Source organism: Aethalodelphis obliquidens, unplaced genomic scaffold (genome assembly GCF_003676395.1).
Source record: "Aethalodelphis obliquidens isolate GAN/ISIS:26980383/991018 unplaced genomic scaffold, ASM367639v1 scaffold62, whole genome shotgun sequence".
Lineage (NCBI taxonomy): Eukaryota > Metazoa > Chordata > Mammalia > Artiodactyla > Delphinidae > Aethalodelphis > Aethalodelphis obliquidens.
The window spans coordinates 186,223-205,708 of record NW_020838006.1 but is presented as its reverse complement, the minus strand read 5'-3'; the positions used below and the strand labels follow the sequence as shown (position 1 = coordinate 205,708).

The window sequence follows — 19,486 nt, the reverse complement described above, 5'->3', positions numbered from 1 at the left end:
TAGTTTTGGGTTTGGGGAAACTTAGGACAGCATGAAGTCTATCTGGATCTGGGTGTAGCCCCTGTTCTAAGCTGCCCTAAAAGTGGAACCTGGGTTTGGCAAACTGCAATGTTTTTTTGGTGACCTTATGTCCCCTTAAGGCTAAAAGCTGTAACAAGTGAATGCTGTCTTCCTGTGAGGAGGCTTGAAAAGGAAAGCAAAGAAGCAAGTCATCTACATACTGCAACAAAGTAGAAACTCTAGGGAATTTTATATCATTCAGATCAGCCTTCAGGATTTGTGAGAAATAAAAAGGATTCAGCAAAATCCTGAGGTACTACTGCCCGGGTGAATTATTTTCTTCCTAAGTGAAGGCAAAAGGGTATTGGCCACGCCCCCTCGACGTCCTTGCCATACTTCGTGCTGCAGTCTCCGGACCCCAGCCTCCGCTTCCTCTCGCCATGGATCCCAACTGCTCCTGCACCGCGGGTGGATCCTGCACGTGTGCCGGCTCCTGCAAATGCAAAGAGTGCAAATGCACCTCCTGCAAGAAGAGCTGCTGCTCCTGCTGCCCTCCGGGCTGTGCCAAGTGTGCCCAGGGCTGCATCTGCAAAGGGGCCTCGGAAAAGCTGCTGTGCCTGATGTCGCGGAGAGCCTGCCCCGGGTGTAAATAGAGCAACCAGGACAAACCTACATTCCTCTTTTTTTCTTTTTGTCCTATAAAATATAAGAATGATAATAAAAGTGGCTGGCTTTAAAAAAAAAAAAAAGGGTATTGGCCAGCTTCATCATCTAGAATACTAAAGAATGTACTGCATAAATCAATTTCAGTAAAGAACTGACTTCCAGTTGGAATGGATGTTAGTAATGTACCAGGATTAGGAGCAACAGGGTACCCAGAGATAACAATGTTGTGTATTGCTCAGAGGTGTTACTGGCCAGGGTTCTTGGCCTCCTTAATCCATAGAAATTGATAAAAGGCCAGATGAGAAGTTCAGATAAGCTTTATTGGGACTCATGCTGCAGCAGGAGGGAGCAAAAACAAGTAACAGGGTCCCTTGCTCGCTCCCTAAGCTGGGGGCGGGGGAAGGGACGAGCTGGTCCCTTAAATGGGGTGAGCCTAGCGGGAGATACATGGGTCGGACTGGAGGGGTGGCTTAGGTGGTCTGCCCCCCCACTTGGTGGTGTTGTGTGCAGGGATCATGCAGAGGACCTGCTTTTGATCGTGACACCTCAGAAGTGGCAGTTGGGTTTTTGGTCTTTTTGTATCTTGTTGTTCATAATTTGTACCAACTGCACATGTAAGCAGTTATTTTTAATCCCTTAGAGTTTCTTTGTATTTTTTTGCTCAAGGAGACTAGGAGACCTTTGCCCAGGTGTAAGCACTACAGCAAAGGGTCCCAGGTCCCAGGTCCCACCCTATTTCAGAGGTCCTGGACAAACCTCCACCCTCAGCCCTTAAGTTTTCTTACCAGTAAAACAGCTATGTTATAGGGACAACGGATAATGAGGCTTTGAGCCTTGTAATTTTCTATTACGGGTTTTATGCCTTGAAGTGCTTCTTTATTTATAGGATATTGATTAATTATTGGAAGAAGTTTTGAGGGATCTGGTTTTTGTTTTCTTTTATTTTGTTTTGTTTTGTTTTGTTTTGTTTGCGGTATGCGGGCCTCTCACTGTTGCGGCCCCTCCCGCTGCGGAGCACAGGCTCCAGACGCGCAGGCTCTGCGGCCATGGCTCATGGGCCCAGCCGCTCCGAGCCATGTGGAATCTTCCCGGACCGGGGCACGAACCCGCGTCCCCTGCATCGGCAGGCGGACTCTCAACCACTGCGCCACCAGGGAAGCCCCTGTTGTTGTTTTTTAAACATCTTTATTGGAGTATAATTGCCTTACAGTGTTGTGTTAGTTTCTGCTGTATAACAAATTGAATCTGCTATATGCATACATATATCCGCATATCCCCTCCCTCTTGCATCTCCCTCCCACCCTCCTTATCCCACCCATCTAGGTGGTCGCAAAGCATGGAGCTGATCTCCCTGTGCCATGCAGCTGCTTCCCACTAGCTAGCTATTTTACATTTGGTCGTGTATATATGTCCATTCCACTCTCTCACTTCGTCCAAGCTTACCCTTCCCACTCCCCGTGTCCTCAATTCCATTCTCTATGTCTGCATCTTTATTCCTGTCCTGCACCTAAGTTTATCAGAACCATTTTTTTTTAGATTCCATATATACATGTTAGCATACACTATTTCTTTTTCCCTTTCTGACTTATTTCACTATGTATGACAGACTCTAGGTCCATCCACCTCACTACAAATAACTCAATTTCATTTCTTTTTATGGCTGAGTAATATTCCATTGTATATATGTGCCACATCTTCTTTATCCATTCATCTGTTGATGGACACACTTAGGTTGTTTCTGTCTCTGGGCTATTGTAAATAGTGCTGAATGAACATTGTGGTACATGACTCTTTTTGAATTATGGTTTTCTCAGTGTATATGCCCAGTAGTAGGATTGCTGGGTCATATGGTTGATCTATTTTCAGTTTTTTAAGGAACCTACATACTGTTCTCCATAGTGGCTGTACCAAATAACGTTCCAACCAACAGTGCAAGAGGGTTCCCTTTCTCCACAACCTCTCCAGCATTTATTGTTTGTAGATTTTTTGATGATGGCCATTCTGACTGGTGTAGGTGATACCTCATTGTAGTTTTGATTTGCATTTCTCTAATGATGAGTGATGTTGAAGATCTTTTCATTTGTTTGTTGGCAATCTGTGTATCTTTTTGGAGAACTGTCTATTTAAGTCTTCTGCCCATTTTTGGATTGGGTTGGTTTTTTTTTTTTTTTTTTTTTATTGAGCTGCATGAGCAGCTTGTAAATTTTGGAGATTAATCCTTTGTCAGTTGTTACATTTGCAAATATTTTCTCCCATTCTGAGGGTTGTCTTTTTGTCTTGTTTATTGTTTCCTTTGCTGTGTAAAAGATTTTAAGTTTCATTAGGTCCCATTTGTTTATTTTTGGTTTTATTTCCATTTCTTTAGGAGGTGGGTCAAAAAGGATCTTGCTGTGATTTATGTCATACAGTGTTTTGCCTATGTTTTCCTCTAAGAGTTTTATAGTGTCTGTCCTTACATTTAGGTCTTTAATCCATTTTGAGTTTATTTTTGTGTATGGTATTAGGAAGTGTTCTAATTTCATTCTTTTACATGTAGCTGTCCAGTTTTCCCAGCACCACTTACTGAAGAGGGTGTCTTTTCTCCATTGTATACTCTTGCCTCCCTTATCAAAGATAAGGTGACAGTATGTGAGGGGGTTTATATCTGGGTTTTCTATCCTGTTCCATTGATCTATATTTCTATTTTTGTGCCACTACCATACTGTCTTGATTACTGTAGCTTTGTAGTATAGTCTGAAGTCAGGGAGCCTGATTCCTCCAGCTCTGTTTTCCTTTCTCAAGATTGCTTTGGCTATTCAGGGTCTTTTGTGTTTCCATACAAATTGTGAAATTTTTTGTTCCAGTTCTGAGTAAAATTCCATTGGTAGTTTGATAGGGATTTCTTTGAATCTGTAGATTGCTTTGGGTAGTAGAGACATTTTCACAATGTTGATTCTTCTAATCCAAGAACATGGTATATCTCTCCATCTATTTGTATCATCTTTAATTTCTTTCATCAGTGTCTTATAATTTTCTGCATACGGGTCTTTTGTCTCCTTAGGTAGGTTTATTCCTAGATATTTTATTCTTTTTGTTGCAATGGTAAATGGGAGTGTTTTCTTGATTTCACTTTCAGATTTTTCATCATTAGTATATAGGAATGCCAGAGATTTCTGTGCATTGATTTTGTATTCTGCTACTTTACCAAATTCATTGATTAGCTCTAGTAGTTTTCTGGTAGCATCTTTAGGATTCTCTATGTATAGTGTCATGTCATCTGCAAACAGTGACAGCTTTACTTCTTCTTTTCCGATTTGGATTCCTTTTATTTCCTTTTCTTCTCTGATTGCTGTGGCTAAAACTTCCATAACTATGTTGAATAAGAGTGGTGAGAGTGGGCAACCTTGTCTTGTTCCTGATCTTAGTGGAAATGCATTCAGTTTTTCACCATTGAGGATGATGTTTGCTGTGGGTTTGTCATATATGGCCTTTATTATGTTGAGGAAAGTTCCCTCTATGCCTACTTTATGCAGGGTTTTTATCATAAATGGGTGTTGAATTTTGTCAAAAGCTTTCTCTGCATCTATTGAGATGATCATATGGTTTTTCTCCTTCAATTTGTTAATATGGTTTATCACATTGATAGATTTGTGTATATTGAAGAATCCTTGCATTCCTGGAGTAAACCCCACTTGATCATGGTGTATGATCCTTTTAATGTGCTGTTGGATTCTGTTTGCTAGTATTTTGTTGAGGATTTTTGCATCTATGTTCATCAGTGATATTGGCCTGTAGTTTTCTTTCTTTGTGACATCCTTGTCTGGTTTTGGTATCAAGGTGATGGTGGCCTCATAGAAGGAATTTGGGAGCGTTCCTCCCTCTGCTATATTTTGGAAGAGTTTGAGAAGGATAGGTGTTACCTCTTCTCTAAATGTTTGATAGAATTCGCCTGTGAAGCCATCTAGTCCTGGGCTTTTGTTTGTTGGAAGATTTTTAATTACAGTTTCAATTTCAGTGCTTGTGATTGGCCTTTCATATTTTCTATTTCTTCCTGATTCAGTCTTGGCAGGTTGTGCACTTCTAAGAATTTGTCCATTTCTTCCAGATTGTCCATTTTATTGGCTTAGAGTTGCTTGTAGTAATATCTCATGATCTTTTTTATTTCTGCAGTGTCAGTTGTTACTTCTCCTTTTTCATTTCTAATTCTATTGATTTGAGTCTTCTCCCTGTTTTTCTTGATGAGTCTGGCTAGTGGTTTATCAATTTTGTTTATCTTCTCAAAGAACCAGCTTTTAGTTTTATTGATCTTTGCTATTGTTTCCTTCATTTCTTTTTCATTTGTTTCTGATCTGATTTTTATGATTTCTTTCCTTCTGCTAGCTTTGGGGTTTTTTTGTTCTTCTTTCTCTAATTGCTTGAGGTGCAAGGTTAGGTTGTTTATTTGAGATGTTTCCTGCTTCTTAATGTGGGTTTGTATTGCTATAAACTTCCCCCTTAGAACTGCTTTTGCTGCATCCCATGGGTTTTGGGTCGTTGTGTCTCCATTGTCATTTGTTTCTAGGTATTTTTGATTTCCTCTTTGATTTCTTCAGTGATCACTTCATTGTTAAGTAGTGTATTGTTTAGCCTCCATGTGTTTGTATTTTTTACAGATCTTTTCCTGTAATTGATATCTAGTCTCATGGCGTTGTGGTCAGAAAAGATACTTGATACAATTTCAATTTTCTTAAATTTACCAAGGCTTGATTTGTGACCCAAGATATGATCTATCCTGGAGAATGTTCCATGAGCACTTGAGAAAAATGTGTATTCTGTTGTTCTTGGATGGAATGTCCTATAAATATCAATTAAGTCCATCTTGTCTAATGTATCATTTAAAGCTTGTGTTTCCTTATTTATTTTCATTTTGGATGATCGGTCCTCTGGTGAAAGTGGGGTATTAAAGTCCCCTACTATGAATGTGTTACTGTCGATTTCCCCTTTTATGGTTGTTAGTATTTGCCTTATGTATTGAGGTGCTCCTATGTTGGGTGCATAAATATTTACAATTGTTATATCTTCTTCTTGGATCGATCCCTTGATCATTATGTAGTGTCTTTGTCTCTTTTAATAGTCCTTATTTTAAAGTCTATTTTGTCTGATATGAGAATTGCTACTCCAGCTTTCTTTTGGTTTCCATTTGCATGGAATATCTTTTTCCATCCCCTTACTTTCAGTCTGTATGTGTCCCTAGGTCTGAAGTGGGTCTCTTGTAGCCAGCATATATAAGGGTCTTGTTTTTGTATCCATTCAGCCAATCTGTATCTTTTGGTGGGAGCATTTAGTCCATTTACATTTAAGGTAATTATCTATATGTATGTTCCTATTCCCATTTTCTAAATTGTTTTGTGTTCATTATTATAGGTCTTTTCCTTCTCTTGTGTTTCTTGCCTAGAGAAGTTCCTTTAGCATTTGTTGTAGAGCTGGTTTGGTCATGCTGAACTCTCTCAGCTTTTGCTTGTCTGTAAAGGTTTTAATTTCTCCATCAAATCTGAATGAGATCCTTGCTGGGTAGAGTAGTCTTGGTTGCAGGTTTTTCTCCTTCATCACTTTCAGTATGTCCTGCCACTCCCTTCTGGCTTGTAGGGTTTCTGCTGAGAGATCAGCTGTTAACCTTATGGGGATTCCCTTGTGTGTTATTTGTTGTTTTTCCCTTGCTGCTTTTAATATGCTTTCTTTGTATTTAATTTTTGACAGTTTGATTAATATGTGTCTTGGCGTATTTCTCCTTGGATTTATCCTGTATGGGACTCTCTGTGCTTCCTGGACTTGATTAACTATTTCTTTTCCCATATTAGGGAAGTTTTCAACTGTAATCTCTTCAAATATTTTCTCAGTCCCTTTCTTTTTCTCTTCTTCTTCTGGAACCCCTATAATTTGAATGTTGGTGCGTTTAATGTTGTCCCAGAGGTCTCTGAGACTGTCCTCAGTTCTTTTCATTCTTTTTTCTTTATTCTGCTCTGCAGTAGTTATTTCCACTATTTTATCTTCCAGGTCACTTATCCGTTCTTCTGCCTCAGTTATTCTGCTATTGATCCCATCTAGAGTACTTTTAATTTCATTTATTGTGTTGTTCATCATTGCTTGTTTCATCTTTATTTCTTCTAGGTCCTTGTTAACTGTTTCTTGCATTTTGTCCATTCTATTTCCAAGATTTCGGATCATCCTTACTATCATTATTCTGAATTCTTTGTCAGGTAGACTGCCTATTTCCTCTTCATTTGTTAGGTCTGGTGCATTTTTATCTTGCTCCTTTATCTGCTGTGTGTTTTTCTGTCTTCTCATTTTGCTTATCTTACTGTGTTTGGGGTCTCCTTTTTGCAGGCTGCAGGTTCGTAGTTCCCGCTGTTTTTGACGTTTGTCTCCAGTGGCTAAGGTTGGTTCAGTGGGTTGTGTAGGCTTCCTGGTGGAGGGGACTAGTGCCCGTGTTGTGGTGGATGAGGCTGGATCTTGTCTCTCTAGTGGGCAGGTTCACGTCTGGTGGTGTGTTTTGGGTTGTCTGTGGCCTTATTATGATTTTAGGCAGCCTCTCTGCTAATGGGTGGGGTTGTGTTCCTGTTTTGCTAGTTGTTTGGTGTAGGTTGTCCAGCACTGTGGCTTGCTGGTCATTGAGTGAAGCTGGGTGCTGGTGTTAAGATGGAGGTCTCTGGGAGATTTTCGCCGTTTGATATTATATGGAGCTGGGAGGTCTCTTGTTGACCAGTGTCCTGAAGTTGGCTCTCCTACCTCAGAGGCAGAGCCCTGACTCCTGGCTGGAGTACCAAGAGACTTTCATCCACACGGCTCAGAATAAAAGGGAGAAAAAGTAGAGAGAATTAGTAGAAGTATGAGGAAAGAATGAAGGAAAGGAGGGAAGGAAGGAAGAAAGAAAGAAAGAAAGAAGCAAAGAAGGAAAGAAGACAAGAAGGAAAGAAAGGAGGGAGGGAGGGAGGGAGGAAGGAAGGAGGGAAAGAAGGAAAAAAGACAGAAAGAAGGAAGATACAGTAAAAATAAAATAAGGTATAATAAAGTTATTGAATTAAAAAATACTTATTTAGAAAAAAAAAAAGGACGGATAGAACCTTAGGACAAATTTTGGAAGCAAAGCTATACAGACAAAATCTTACACAGAAGCATACACATACACCCTCACAAAAAGAGGTAAAGGGGGAAAAATCATAAATCTTGCTCTCAGAGACCACCTCCTCAATTTGGGATGATTCGTTGTCTAAAGGAGGGAAGGAAGGAAGGAAGAAAGAAAGAGAAAGAACGAAGGTAAAGTATAATAAAGTTATTAAAATTAAAATTAATTATTAAGAAAAAAAATTTTTTAAAAACCATGGACAAATAGAACCCTAGGACAAATGGTGGAAGCAAGACTATACAGACAAGATCTCTCACAGAAGCATACACATACACATTCACAAAAAGAGGAAAAGGGAAAAAAATCATAGATCTTGCTCCTAAAGTCCACCTCCTTAATTTGGGTTGATTGGTTGTCTATTCAGGTATTCCACAGATGCAGGGTATATCAAGTTGATTGTGGAGCTTTAATCCGCTGCTTCTGAGGCTGCTGGGAGAGATTTCCCTTTCTCTTCTTTGTTCTCACATCTCACAGGGGCTCAGCTTTGGATTTGGCCCTGCCTCTGCATGTAGGTCGCTGGAGGGCGTCTGTTTTTTGCTCAGACAGGACGGGGTTAAAGGAGCCGCTGATTCGGGGGCTCTGGCGCACTCAGGCCTGGGGGGAGGGAGGGGCACTGCGTGCGGGGCGGGCCTGCGGTGGCAGAGGCCGGCGTGACTTTGTACCAGCCTGAGGCCCGCCGTGCGTTCTCCCGGGGAAGTTGTCCCTGGATCCCGGGAACCTGGCAGTGGCGGGCTGCACAGGCTCCGCGGAAGAGGGGTGCGGAGAGTGACCTGTGCTCGCACACAGGCCCCTTGGTGGTGGCAGCAGCAGCCTTAGCATCTCCCGCCCGTCTCTGGGGTGCGTGCGTTTAGCCGCGGCTCGCGCCCGTCTCTGAGGTCCGCGCTTTTAGCCGCGGCTTGCGCCCGTCTCTGTAGTTCCTTTAAGCAGCGCTCTTAAACCCCTCTCCTCGCGCACCAGGAAACAAAGAGGGAAGAAAAAGTCTCTTGCCTCTTCGGCAGGTGCAGACTTTTTCCCGGACTCCCTCCTGGCTAGCCGTGGTGCACTAACCCCTTCAGGCTATGTTCAAGCCTCCAACCACAGTCCTCTCCCTGCGCTCCGTCCGAAACCGAAACCCGAGCCTCAGCTCGCAGCCCCGCCCACCCCGGCGGGTGAGCAGACAAGCTTCTCCGGCTGGTGAGTGCCGGTCGGCACCGATCCTCTGTGCGGGAATCTCCCCGCTTTGCCCTCGGCACCCCGTTGCTGTGCACTTCTCCGCGGCCCCGAAGCTCCCCTCTCCGCCTCCCGCAGTCTCCGCCCACGAAGGGGCTTCCTAGTGTGTGGAAACTTTTCCTCCTTCACAGCTCCCTCCCACTGGTGCAGGTGCCGTCCCTATTCTTTTGTCTCTGTTTTTTCTTTTTTTCTTTTGCCCTACCCGGGTACGTGGGGAGTTTCTTGCGTTTTGGGAAGTCTGAGGTCTTCTGCCAGCCTTCAGTAGGTGTTCTGTAGGAGTTGTTCCACGTGTAGATGTATTTCTGGTGTATCTGTGGGGAGGAAGGTGATCTCCGCGTCTTACTCTTCTGCCATCTTCAAGGTTCCCCCCCATTTATTTAGTCTTGAAGGTTTTTACCTTACTCCTTCATCTGTAACAAATTTATTTTTCATTTCTTTTTTTTTCTTTTTTTTTTTGGATGGGTGGTGCTGTATTCCTGTCTTACTGGTTGTTTGGCCTGAGGCATCCGGCAGTGGAGTTTGCAGACAGTTTGATAGAGCTGGGTCTTGGTGCTGAGATGAGGACCTCCAGGAGGCCTCACTCTGATTGATATTCCCTGAGGTCTGAGGTTCTCTCTTTCTCCAGTGGTTTGGACTTGGAGCTCCCACCACAGGAGCTCGGGCCCAACCTCTGGCCTGGGAACCAAGATTCCACAAGCTTTGTGGCACAGTGAAAAAAAAAAAAAAGGAAGAAAGAAAGAAGAAAAGGAGAAGTACAATATCAAAGAATAAAAAACAAAATAAAATTAGAAAGATAAAAAATATATTAGGAAAAATAAAACTCTAATTGAAACAAATGCAACATGTTAAGATAAAACCAAACAGAAAAAAGGAAAAAAAAAGTGTGTGGGGGGGAACAATCCAAAAGGAGAGATCACTAACAAAATATAAAGAATAAAGTAAAATTAGAAAAAAGATTTATTAGGAAAAATAAAAATATAAAAGAATCAACAACAATGAATCAAGAAGGCAAAACAGAACCCCAATCTAAAGGAGGAAAAAAGAAAAGAAAAGAAAAGCCCTGACTATGGGGGCAGAATTTAGGCAGGGGGTGGAACTTAGGCAGGGGCGTGGGTTTGGGTGGGCTGGGGCAACGTTCAAGCATGGGACAGGGCCTCTAGTTAAGACCTCTGCAGAAGGGGAGAGGCAGCAAGTCGAAAGGTGGGCCTCTGGAGTGTGGGGGTTCCAGAGTTTGGAGGTGGGGCCCTGAGTGAGGCTATGTGGATTGGGTTTAGGCCCAGCTCGTTGGAGGGGGGTCTCCGAATGTAGGGGTAGGGCCCTGAGTAGGGGTGCAGGAGCGGCGCTTGGGTTCTGCACTCTAGGAGGGAGGCTCCAAGGGCAGAGGATTAGGCCCAGTAGTCCAACAGGCCCCAGTGCCTAAGTGGACAGGGAAAGCACTGGCCCTATTCCCTTCTGTTCCTTCACACCCCTCCCCCACTGTCTCCCCCAGGGTCTCCCCCATTACAGCTGGATCCCTAACCGTGGGTGGGTCCCACTGGGTGTAGGAACTCCTGCCCTCCCCCAGCCACCCCTCAGGACTGTGGGTCCTGGAGGTCCGAACTTTACTTTTGCTCCCCCTTCCCGCCCTCCCACTTCCTCAGGATCTGCACGGATGGAGGGGACCTCGGTGAACAGAGGATCAAGCCCAGGACCTCAACAGGTTCCTGGGGGGCCAAGTGGGCAGGGGAAATCTGACCACACTCCCTTTTGATCCTCTGCCCTCAAATGGTTCCCCAATTTCCCCGTTTGGGCATGGGATACCTTCCCCTCCCCCAGCCACCCCTCAGGGGCACCAATCTCGTCCTGCCTCCACTTCTCCTCCCCCTTCACTCCCCCCATGCCCCACGTCCTACCCGGTCACTGGGGGTTCCTCCCATCCCCTTAGGTGTCCGTCGTCCCCCACCGGTGCCTGGTAGGTGCCCTAGTTCGAGGGATCTGTTTGAATGTTGATGGGAGGTGCACTGAGAATTTTGCCAACATCAGTTTGAGATTTTGCCTGTAAGGAAGGTGGTAGCTGATTTAGTAGAGACAAATGATCAGTATTTCCAGAATCTGCTCTAGTACCATCAGAGATGGAACAAATAAAAGATGTAGAGGGGTCATTTAATTCACCTGGAGAATTACTTTGATGACTACTGTCAATTTATAGAACTATTTCCCCCTTTTAGGAGAAAGAAATTCCAGCATGTTACTTCTCTAAGAATTCTAGGCCTAATAAATGTGTAGGAGTAGAGGAACTAAGGAGAAAAGGGTGTGTATCTTTCAAAGGGCCTAAACAAAAGGGAATAGGTTCAGAGACAGGAACCTTTTGAGGTTCATTATGAGTTAGGAAAGACAGGGCCAGGCCCAAGGACAGCCTCCCCATGCTAGGCATTAGGCAGAAGGCAAAGCCACCTCCTTATTTTGCACTTAATGAGGCATGGAGGAATGGCATCTAGAACAGCAACTTTGTAGTATCTGAGCAAGAAACTTTAACCATGAAAACCATGGAGCATGTGCAATCAAAATGCACATGTTGCTGATTACCCTGTACGACCTTCCACGTGTGGTGCTCGACTAGTAAGGGATGGTTTAAGGGAAAACAGCTCTTGTATGGTGGCTTCAGGAGACAAATGTGCAGGAATGCCTAATGCCTATACATGAGGAGGCTGTCCTTGGGCCCAGCCCTGTCTTTCCTGCTTCAATTAGAGATCCCACTATTTGAAGTGTTTTAGTACTCCAAGGCAGGGGCTGCTTCATAGTAGTGGGGTTGAGCACCAAGAGTGTGGCTCTAGTGTCAGCCTGAGAGATTCATCCCCAATCTGGAAAAATGTTTCCAGAATCTGGAAAAATGTTTCCCCAATCTGGAAAAATGTTTCTCCAAGTCAATTAAGAAGGAGGATTGGGAAGAGGCCCTGTAGTTCCTCAGAGCCCCATCACTGAGAATTGGGAAGATGATGGAAAGACTGGTTAGAGGGCTGAAGGCACCTAAAGTGTAAATTTGTAAAAATCATTTTTCCAATGTCCTGGCTTTTTGTGATAGTAGCAAAAACTAGAAGGGTTTTGGTTTCGTTTAGGAGCCTTCAGTTGCTAGAGTGGAAGAGTAAGAATTTTGGTGACCTTCCTTGGAGGTGACCCATTTGAGTACAAGAGAGCTGGTTTGCCATTAACTAAATCTGGAGTGGACATAGTTTCCCATTCCATCCTGGTCCTTTTTACTAAAAGGGAAAAGTCCCTGTTCAGCCCATTAATAAACATAGATTTAAAAGCTACTAGGGTAGAATCATCATCTGAAGGAAGACCAGAATTTTCTTTAGAAACAGTCTGAAGTTTATTGTAATAGTCATGAACAGGTTCATTAGATTTTTGTGTTCAAGCCTGAATTTTGTTCTGATCAACAGGCTTTGGAAAAGCCCTAGAAATTGCTTATTGAAGTCACCTAGCAATTGCCTGAGCATGATCATATAATAAGTTAGGGGGCTAGGCTCCCAGTTGTAATTCTAGAGACCTTTCAGGACTTTCCCAATTAGCAATTTTCATCCAATACTGGGCCTGGCCTTTACCAACAAGCACATGAACTAGGTGATATAAGTCAGAGAAACCAGGTTGATAAATCTGAATGACTATATTAAATCCCTCAGCAAATCTGTATAGATCTTTAGTTACTTTGGGAAAATCCTTGACTATGGCTCTCAGCTTCAGTCAAGGGAATATAAGAAATTAAAAGTTTAGCCTCTGGATTCTCAGAAGGCTTGATATTAAAGGAACCATTTCTGTTAACTTCAGAGGAAAAATGAGAGGGGAGAGTTTCAGAGAAAAGGGAAGTTTGGTGAGAGAATTAGTATTGTTGCCGAAACCTGGCTTCTGTTCACCAGTGCCAAATAGAGACGCTGAGACAGAGTTTGGAGAAGTAGAAAAGAGTGTCTTTATTGCTTTGCCAGGCAAAGGAGGCCATAGCAGGCTAACACCCTCAAGACTGTGCCCCTCTTCCTGGGAAATAGGAAGGGGTCTTATAGTTTCAGGGTGGAAAATAGGGCTGTAGATAAGGATCGGGGCTGATGAAGTCTTGCATTTTTCTTTCCTAGTGGAGACACTGAGATCATCAGAGCTGGCGTCAGGTGGTTCTGGTGGTCCTTGAGGTTATTGTTCCATGACCTTCTTTCTAGAATGAAGAATGCTCACAAAGGAAAGGAGTGTTAGGGACTGTTGTCTTGGAGAAGTAAACACCAGGTGCACAGTACAACTTTAACTGGAAGGCAGTCATTTTCAGAGTGCAATTAAACAAGAAAGAGAGGGGGGAAAAGCAGAAAGAATAAGGGCTGAACAAGGGCTAACAACCTGGGGGGCGTCTCATCTAGTTTCTGCTACAGCAGTGTTGGGGGACTGATGGCCTAGGGGAGGCATGTGCAGCATAGAACGCAGAGAGACAAGATGTTATCAGAGGGAGACAAAGAAGCTGAGGGAGAGGAAACTGAGACTTTGGGAGCCATTTTATCTTTTTATCATTTGTTTGCCTTAGTTAATCTTAAAGTCTTATTTTACCAAGAGGCAATTTGAGACTCTTGATAACATTGGGAAGCCTCAAAATACCAGTTAAAATCAGCATTTCACTTAGTTCTAGAAATTTTTGAGCTACTGTAGTCCAATCTGGATTTAAGGAAATTCAATTTGAGGATTTCAAAAATTCCCCATAATGGCCATTGATGTTCTAAATTGCCTTTGGTCAGGTCAGTCCATTTAGTTAGAAATGCACATGAGAAAGGGCCATGGTTTTTAAACATAAAATTCGCCAGAGTCCCTATGGGGGAGACATCTTCAAAATACTTAGATAACTGGAATCCCATTTCTTAGAGGTTTTTCCTCTAGAGTAAAGAACAATTTTCAAATAGCTTAAACAGTTTACAGCACAAGTAGTATAATCTAAACAGCTTGCAAGCTAATCCCACCTGGTCCTAAGGAGGAGACAGCATGGTCCTGGAGGAGCCTGACTGAGTCTTTTATTTTAGGCAGTCTCCACAGGCATCCAAAGGAATAGGCTGAAGGCTGAAAAACCCAGCACCGTTTCAGAGAAACAACCCCTGTTCCCAAAGGAATAGGTTGAACATCTCGACCTGTTTCAGTGAAATAGCCTAATCTCAAAATCAGACCCAAATGCCAAACAAGTACTCACATACAGAACAGGGCCTTGACCAGAAAGACGAAACCTTTAAAGAGATCCTAAATAAAGCCTGGAGAGCTTCAAATGCAAAGAAGGCCTGAGCTTGGATCCAGGAGAAAGATGTACTTTCAACCTCCAAGGTTGGTGAGAAAGGCAGTGAGTGACAGTGGGCTCAATTGAGGGTACCACAGCTGTTTGCTCACCAGCCTCACAGCTGTCAGGTGTCTTCTCTGATCCCTATATGGGCCACCAAAATGTTTACCTGAAACAAAAAGACTTAGTTTTTTTGCCAGCGAAGATGGGTTTATTTGGGATCAGCAGAGAATTGCTGTTCGAGGTCTGCAGACATAGCAAGCCACATGCAGGTCTCTACACGAAAAGGGAAGGAGAACACTTCATGGTGTTGCCGACCTCTCAGCTTCTGTGCACCAATGCTGAACAGAAATATGGAGACAGAGATTTTAGAGGATAAGAGAGATGGCTTTATTCCTTTGCCAGGCAAAGGGGAAAACACATCAGGCTAGTGCTTCAAGAACTGTGCCCGCTTCCCTGGGGAATTGGAGAGGATTTTATAGGTGGGGTTCGCAGTCTGGGGTATATGATAAGGATCAAAGTAGTGAAGGTCTTGCATTTTTCTTCTTCTTGCATTATTTCAAAATAGTCATAGCTGGCATCAGGCAGCCTAGTAATTGGGTCCATTTATCTCTGGTTTATCGGCCTGCGACTTTCTGAAAAGCTACAGGGGTGATTTGTTACAAGGGAGTGCAGAGAATGTAAACACCAGGAGCAGGATGTAATTTACATAGAGTTAGGGAGTGATAGGTTAGCTTTGTGAAGTACAAATCTATTTACAGACACTACAGATTAGTAACAGTTAAAATAAAACTATGAGTGATTAACTCTTTCAGCCTTGCTCCTTCTCTAGCCTGTTCACTGTTCCCTTTATTTTCTTTGTTCTCAGGAGAGGGAAAAAAACCTCACCTCTATTTTTATTGCAACAATAGGGAGGAAAAGGAAGTCAGGAGACTGCAGGAAACAAAGAGTCTAGGGCTTGTCATTGGCTGAATCCTGGCCAGGAAAGGAGTCTTTCTTCTTCCTGTTGGGCTCTGCTGTCATCAGAGGGTGTGAGAACACCCACTTTGGTCTCCTGACTCTATTTATATTAGATTTCTGTTTATTAATTTTTACGATTCTCATTGCTGAAAATAAAGAAAAAATTCCATTAAGAACACTCATAATCCTACTAATCCTGAGGTGGGGAACAAACTCACAGAAGACAACTTGGCATCCCAATGTCAAATCCTTTCTTATGAAAACCATACACACACACACACACACACACACACACACACACACACACACTCACTGATGTTAACGAATGCTTTCCTGTACCTTCAGTTTTAATATCTGAATTACATTTTATTGTCTGGATAAATCATAATTTATTCAACCAGCCCTTTTTTTTTTTAAGACATTCAAATTCCAGCTTCTCCCTAATTCATATAACACAGGGCATATATAATCGGCTAAAAATTAACTTGAAATAAGAAAGCAAAAGAATTTTTAATGGCAAAATAATTATCAATATATGGAAAATCCAATGACTGGGAATATTCATTGGTGATCAATTTCTCATTTTCTAAAGAAATTTTCATTTTCACCAGATTTTTTTCTTGACCACTAAATTAAAAATAGCTAGTTAGAAGTTCCTATGCCTTTATATATATCTGTGTCAGAGTTTGAACTAGGTCAGTCTTAACTTGAATGCTTTTTGTCTAGGTCGTTTCTGACCAAATTGTTGGCCACTGGCAAAGTAGTCATGCATATGGCTCTTCCCCAATTAACAAGGCCTCTTCTCATATCTGTTCATATACAGTTAACAAAAGATGTGTATGCTCTTGTCATACAAGTAAAATTGTTTCCTTAGTTAATGCTATCACCTACCTAGTGATATATATTTTCAAGTTTTGTACTGTTGACTGAAAAAAATACACAACCTAAAAGTTGAGAAGTATGTTTTGCTTGGTGCACAAAACTGAGGACTTCAGCCTGGAAGACAGCCTCTCAGATAGGTCTGAGCGACTGCTCCCAAGAGGTAAGGGAGGAGCCAGGATATATAGGGGTTTTTGCAAAATAGTCGGAACATCAAAGATTACTGTTAATAAAAGGAAACCAGACATCTCAAGTTAAGGAATTTAGTGCTTATCTAGGTATGGGAAGAACAAGAGTCTGAACTTACTGAAATCATTCCTTTAATATACACCTTAGCTATCTGGGGCCAGTGTCCTGTTCTTTCCCAGTCTGGGTCCCCTCAGGGATCACCCTAGGGGTCAGTGGTAGTGGCTTAATGGCCTCAGCATCCTTTGTTTGCTGATATGGCAGGCAACACTTTTTATTCACAGTACTAATGAATGAATGGCAAATAATCTGTGTTTTGATGGAATCCAGTGTTTATAACAACCCCCCTCTGCTGCCACATAGATGGGGAATAGCAGAGCAAGCCTGGCGGAGGACATGGGTAGTTGAAGGGGCATCAGATTAGTGAAATGAGAAATCAGTGTGTGCAGAGGCTTCTGTGGAGAGGGTGTTTGACCGAGTAAGGTTTGGATTAATGGCAAGAGGGAGGAGTTTGAACTTCACCTTTACACTAGAGACTCTGCTCCCTACTTCAGAAGAGAACTTCCACAGGCTTTGCTTCCATGTCCTCCCAGCTGCCTGCCCCATGCCCCTGAATGGCCTGCACTCCTGCAGTCCTAGTGGAGACCATTTTCTCCAGACAAGCCCTCTCAATTCTGCATCATTAATTTCTCTGCCTCCAGTGACTCATTCCTACCAATTGACTAGCATACTGACATTTTTTTCCCATCTTAAAAAACAAAAACTCATATTTTTCCCTTTCTCTTCCAGCTACTGACCCACTTTTCTCTGTTCTTTCAAAACAAAACTCTCTGAAAGAGAGGTATATAGTAGGTGCTCAGTAAATAATTTTTCAATGAATGAACAAATGAAAACACTTTTAAGGGAGTAAGGCTTTTGTGATAATCCAGGTGTAAGCCGATTTAAGCCTGCTGTTAACGAGAATAAAAAAGAAAGGGGATGTGGGGGAAGGAAGTATATTAAAAATCTCCATAACTTCCTCTCAATTTTGTTGTAAACCTAAAAGTGCTCTAAAAAAATAAGTCTTTAAAAAAGAGGAGGTAGTATATAAACTTCGAAGGAAAAATTAAAAATCTTTGATGACATGTTATATACAGTTGATTCTTGAACAACACAAATTTGAACTATGAGAGTTTTTTCAGAGACATGAGTTTTTCACTAGTTTTTTTCACTTCACTACTGGAGTTTTTACTCCAGTACTACACGACATGGTTGGTTGAACCTGAGTGTGCGGAACTGCGGGTACTGAGGACCAGCTATAAATTAAATATGGATTTTCAACAGCATGGAGGGGCGTACTGATCTTGGAGAGACAGCAATGAGCAGTCCTGAAGAGACATCTTAGTTCTCTGCCCAGGAATTGAACCTGGGTAGCCTGAATGAAAACCAGGAATCCTAGCTGCTAGTTCACCAGGGGCTAGTTGCTAGAGGCAAAATTCTCCTGGCTCTTACCCCCATTGAAAGCAAGAATGTTTCAATGAGGCAAAAACTGTAAAAACAGGTACAAAGTTTATTATTAGAGGCACAGCACAAGGTATGCGAGAGCACGCAAAGAAACAGTTTATTTTACTTAAGTCAGAAGCTAGGCAGAAATACACACCCAGAGAGAAGGGGTGTGGGAGTCCTCTCTAATGAGGAGGAGCACAGTAAAGAGGTGATTTAAATCCTGTATATAGGACAGTCCTTCTGGGTCTTTGTTTACCTTTGGCTAATTATCTTGTTTCTTTTTCCACCCTCCCCAAGATGCATGTGCAACTTTTTGTTGAGATGGATCCCACCACAGAGGCCTGTGGGTGTATGTCCACACTTATTATGGGGTGGCACCCCCTCCCTTTTTGACACCCAAGGAGCCTTCCTTTGCATGTGCAGACAGGAAGTGTTCCTTGACCTCAGGAGTGGTCATCTTATCTCTTTACTTCAGCAGAGCTCAGCTTCTGCCACTAGCTTTGTCCTTGGAGTGTCTGGGTGAGAACAAAGCTTCAATTTTACTCCACTTGACAGACACCAGTTGTCTGGCCCAGGGGCCCATCTATCTCCTACCTCAGTACCCCTAAACCCTGCATTGTTCAAGGGTCAACTGTATATGTAACATAGGAGAAGAAATAGCCTGTAATTTTAGCATTCTATGTTTGATAATAAGATTAATTGGTGGCACAATGGATGGATATACTTGATAGAAGTGATTTGTTTTCTTGCTTCAAATATTTTCATTTTCAATTTATCATATACCTTTTCTTCTAATAATAAAAACCCTATCATCTTAATATTACAGATACTTGTTGACCAGGTAATCTTTTATTTCTCATTAGACTCCTCTTGATTTTGGCAATTTCTCAGATTTTTCTTGTTTTTAATGACCTTGGAAGTTTTGAGAATTATTGGTTAAGAATTTCATAGAATTTCCTCAATTGGGATTTGTCTGATATTTTTCTAATAATTAGACTGGAATATGTTTGGGGAGGAAGATCACAGGTGTAAATTGCCATTCTCTTTTCATGGGTACATACTATCAATATGACTTAACACTGTTGATGTTAATCTTGATCAGCTGGCTGGAGATAGTGTTTATCAGGTCTCTCTACTGTAAAGTTACTCTTTTTTTTTTCTTTCTATAGGGTACTTTTTGAAAGAAAGTCACTACATGCACCCCAAACTTAAGGAGTAGGGAATTATGCTTCATTTCCTTAAGATGGAGTCTCCACATAAATTATTTGTCATTTTTCAAGAGATTTGTCTATTGCCTCCTGTTTTTTATTTATTTGGTTTTTTAAAATTTATATCAGTATGGACTCACGGATAATTATTTTATACCCTGGGTTATAATCTAATAAAACTTTCAGTGAGCTGAATTGTGTCCCCCTCCCAAATTCATACGTTAACACCCTAAACCCCAATGTGATGTTATTTGGAGATTGTTGCCTTTGGGAAGTTAAGTAGATTTAGATGAGGTCACGAAGGTGGGGGCCTCATGATGGGATTAGTGGTCTTATAAGAAGAGACATCAGAAACTCTGCTCAATCTCTCTCTCTCTCTTTCTCTGCCATGTGAGGACACAGCAACCACCTGTAGGCCAGGAAGAAGGCCCTCATTGGGGAACAGAATTAGCCAGCACCTTGCTCTTGGATTTCCCAGATTCC

The 19,486-nt window shown here is 42.3% G+C and overlaps 1 protein-coding gene and 1 pseudogene across 2 annotated transcripts in view; both read left to right on the top strand.

The window, feature by feature from the left end:
* NEK10 (NIMA related kinase 10) overlaps window positions 1-19,486 on the top strand; it is a 158,614-nt gene that overhangs the window by 133,290 nt on the left and 5,838 nt on the right. The gene's annotated exons all lie outside the window — the stretch shown is intronic.
* On the top strand, window positions 349-749 carry LOC113610235 (metallothionein-1E pseudogene; annotated as a pseudogene). Its single transcript, XR_003429008.1, has one exon. The product of XR_003429008.1 is annotated as a metallothionein-1E pseudogene (transcript).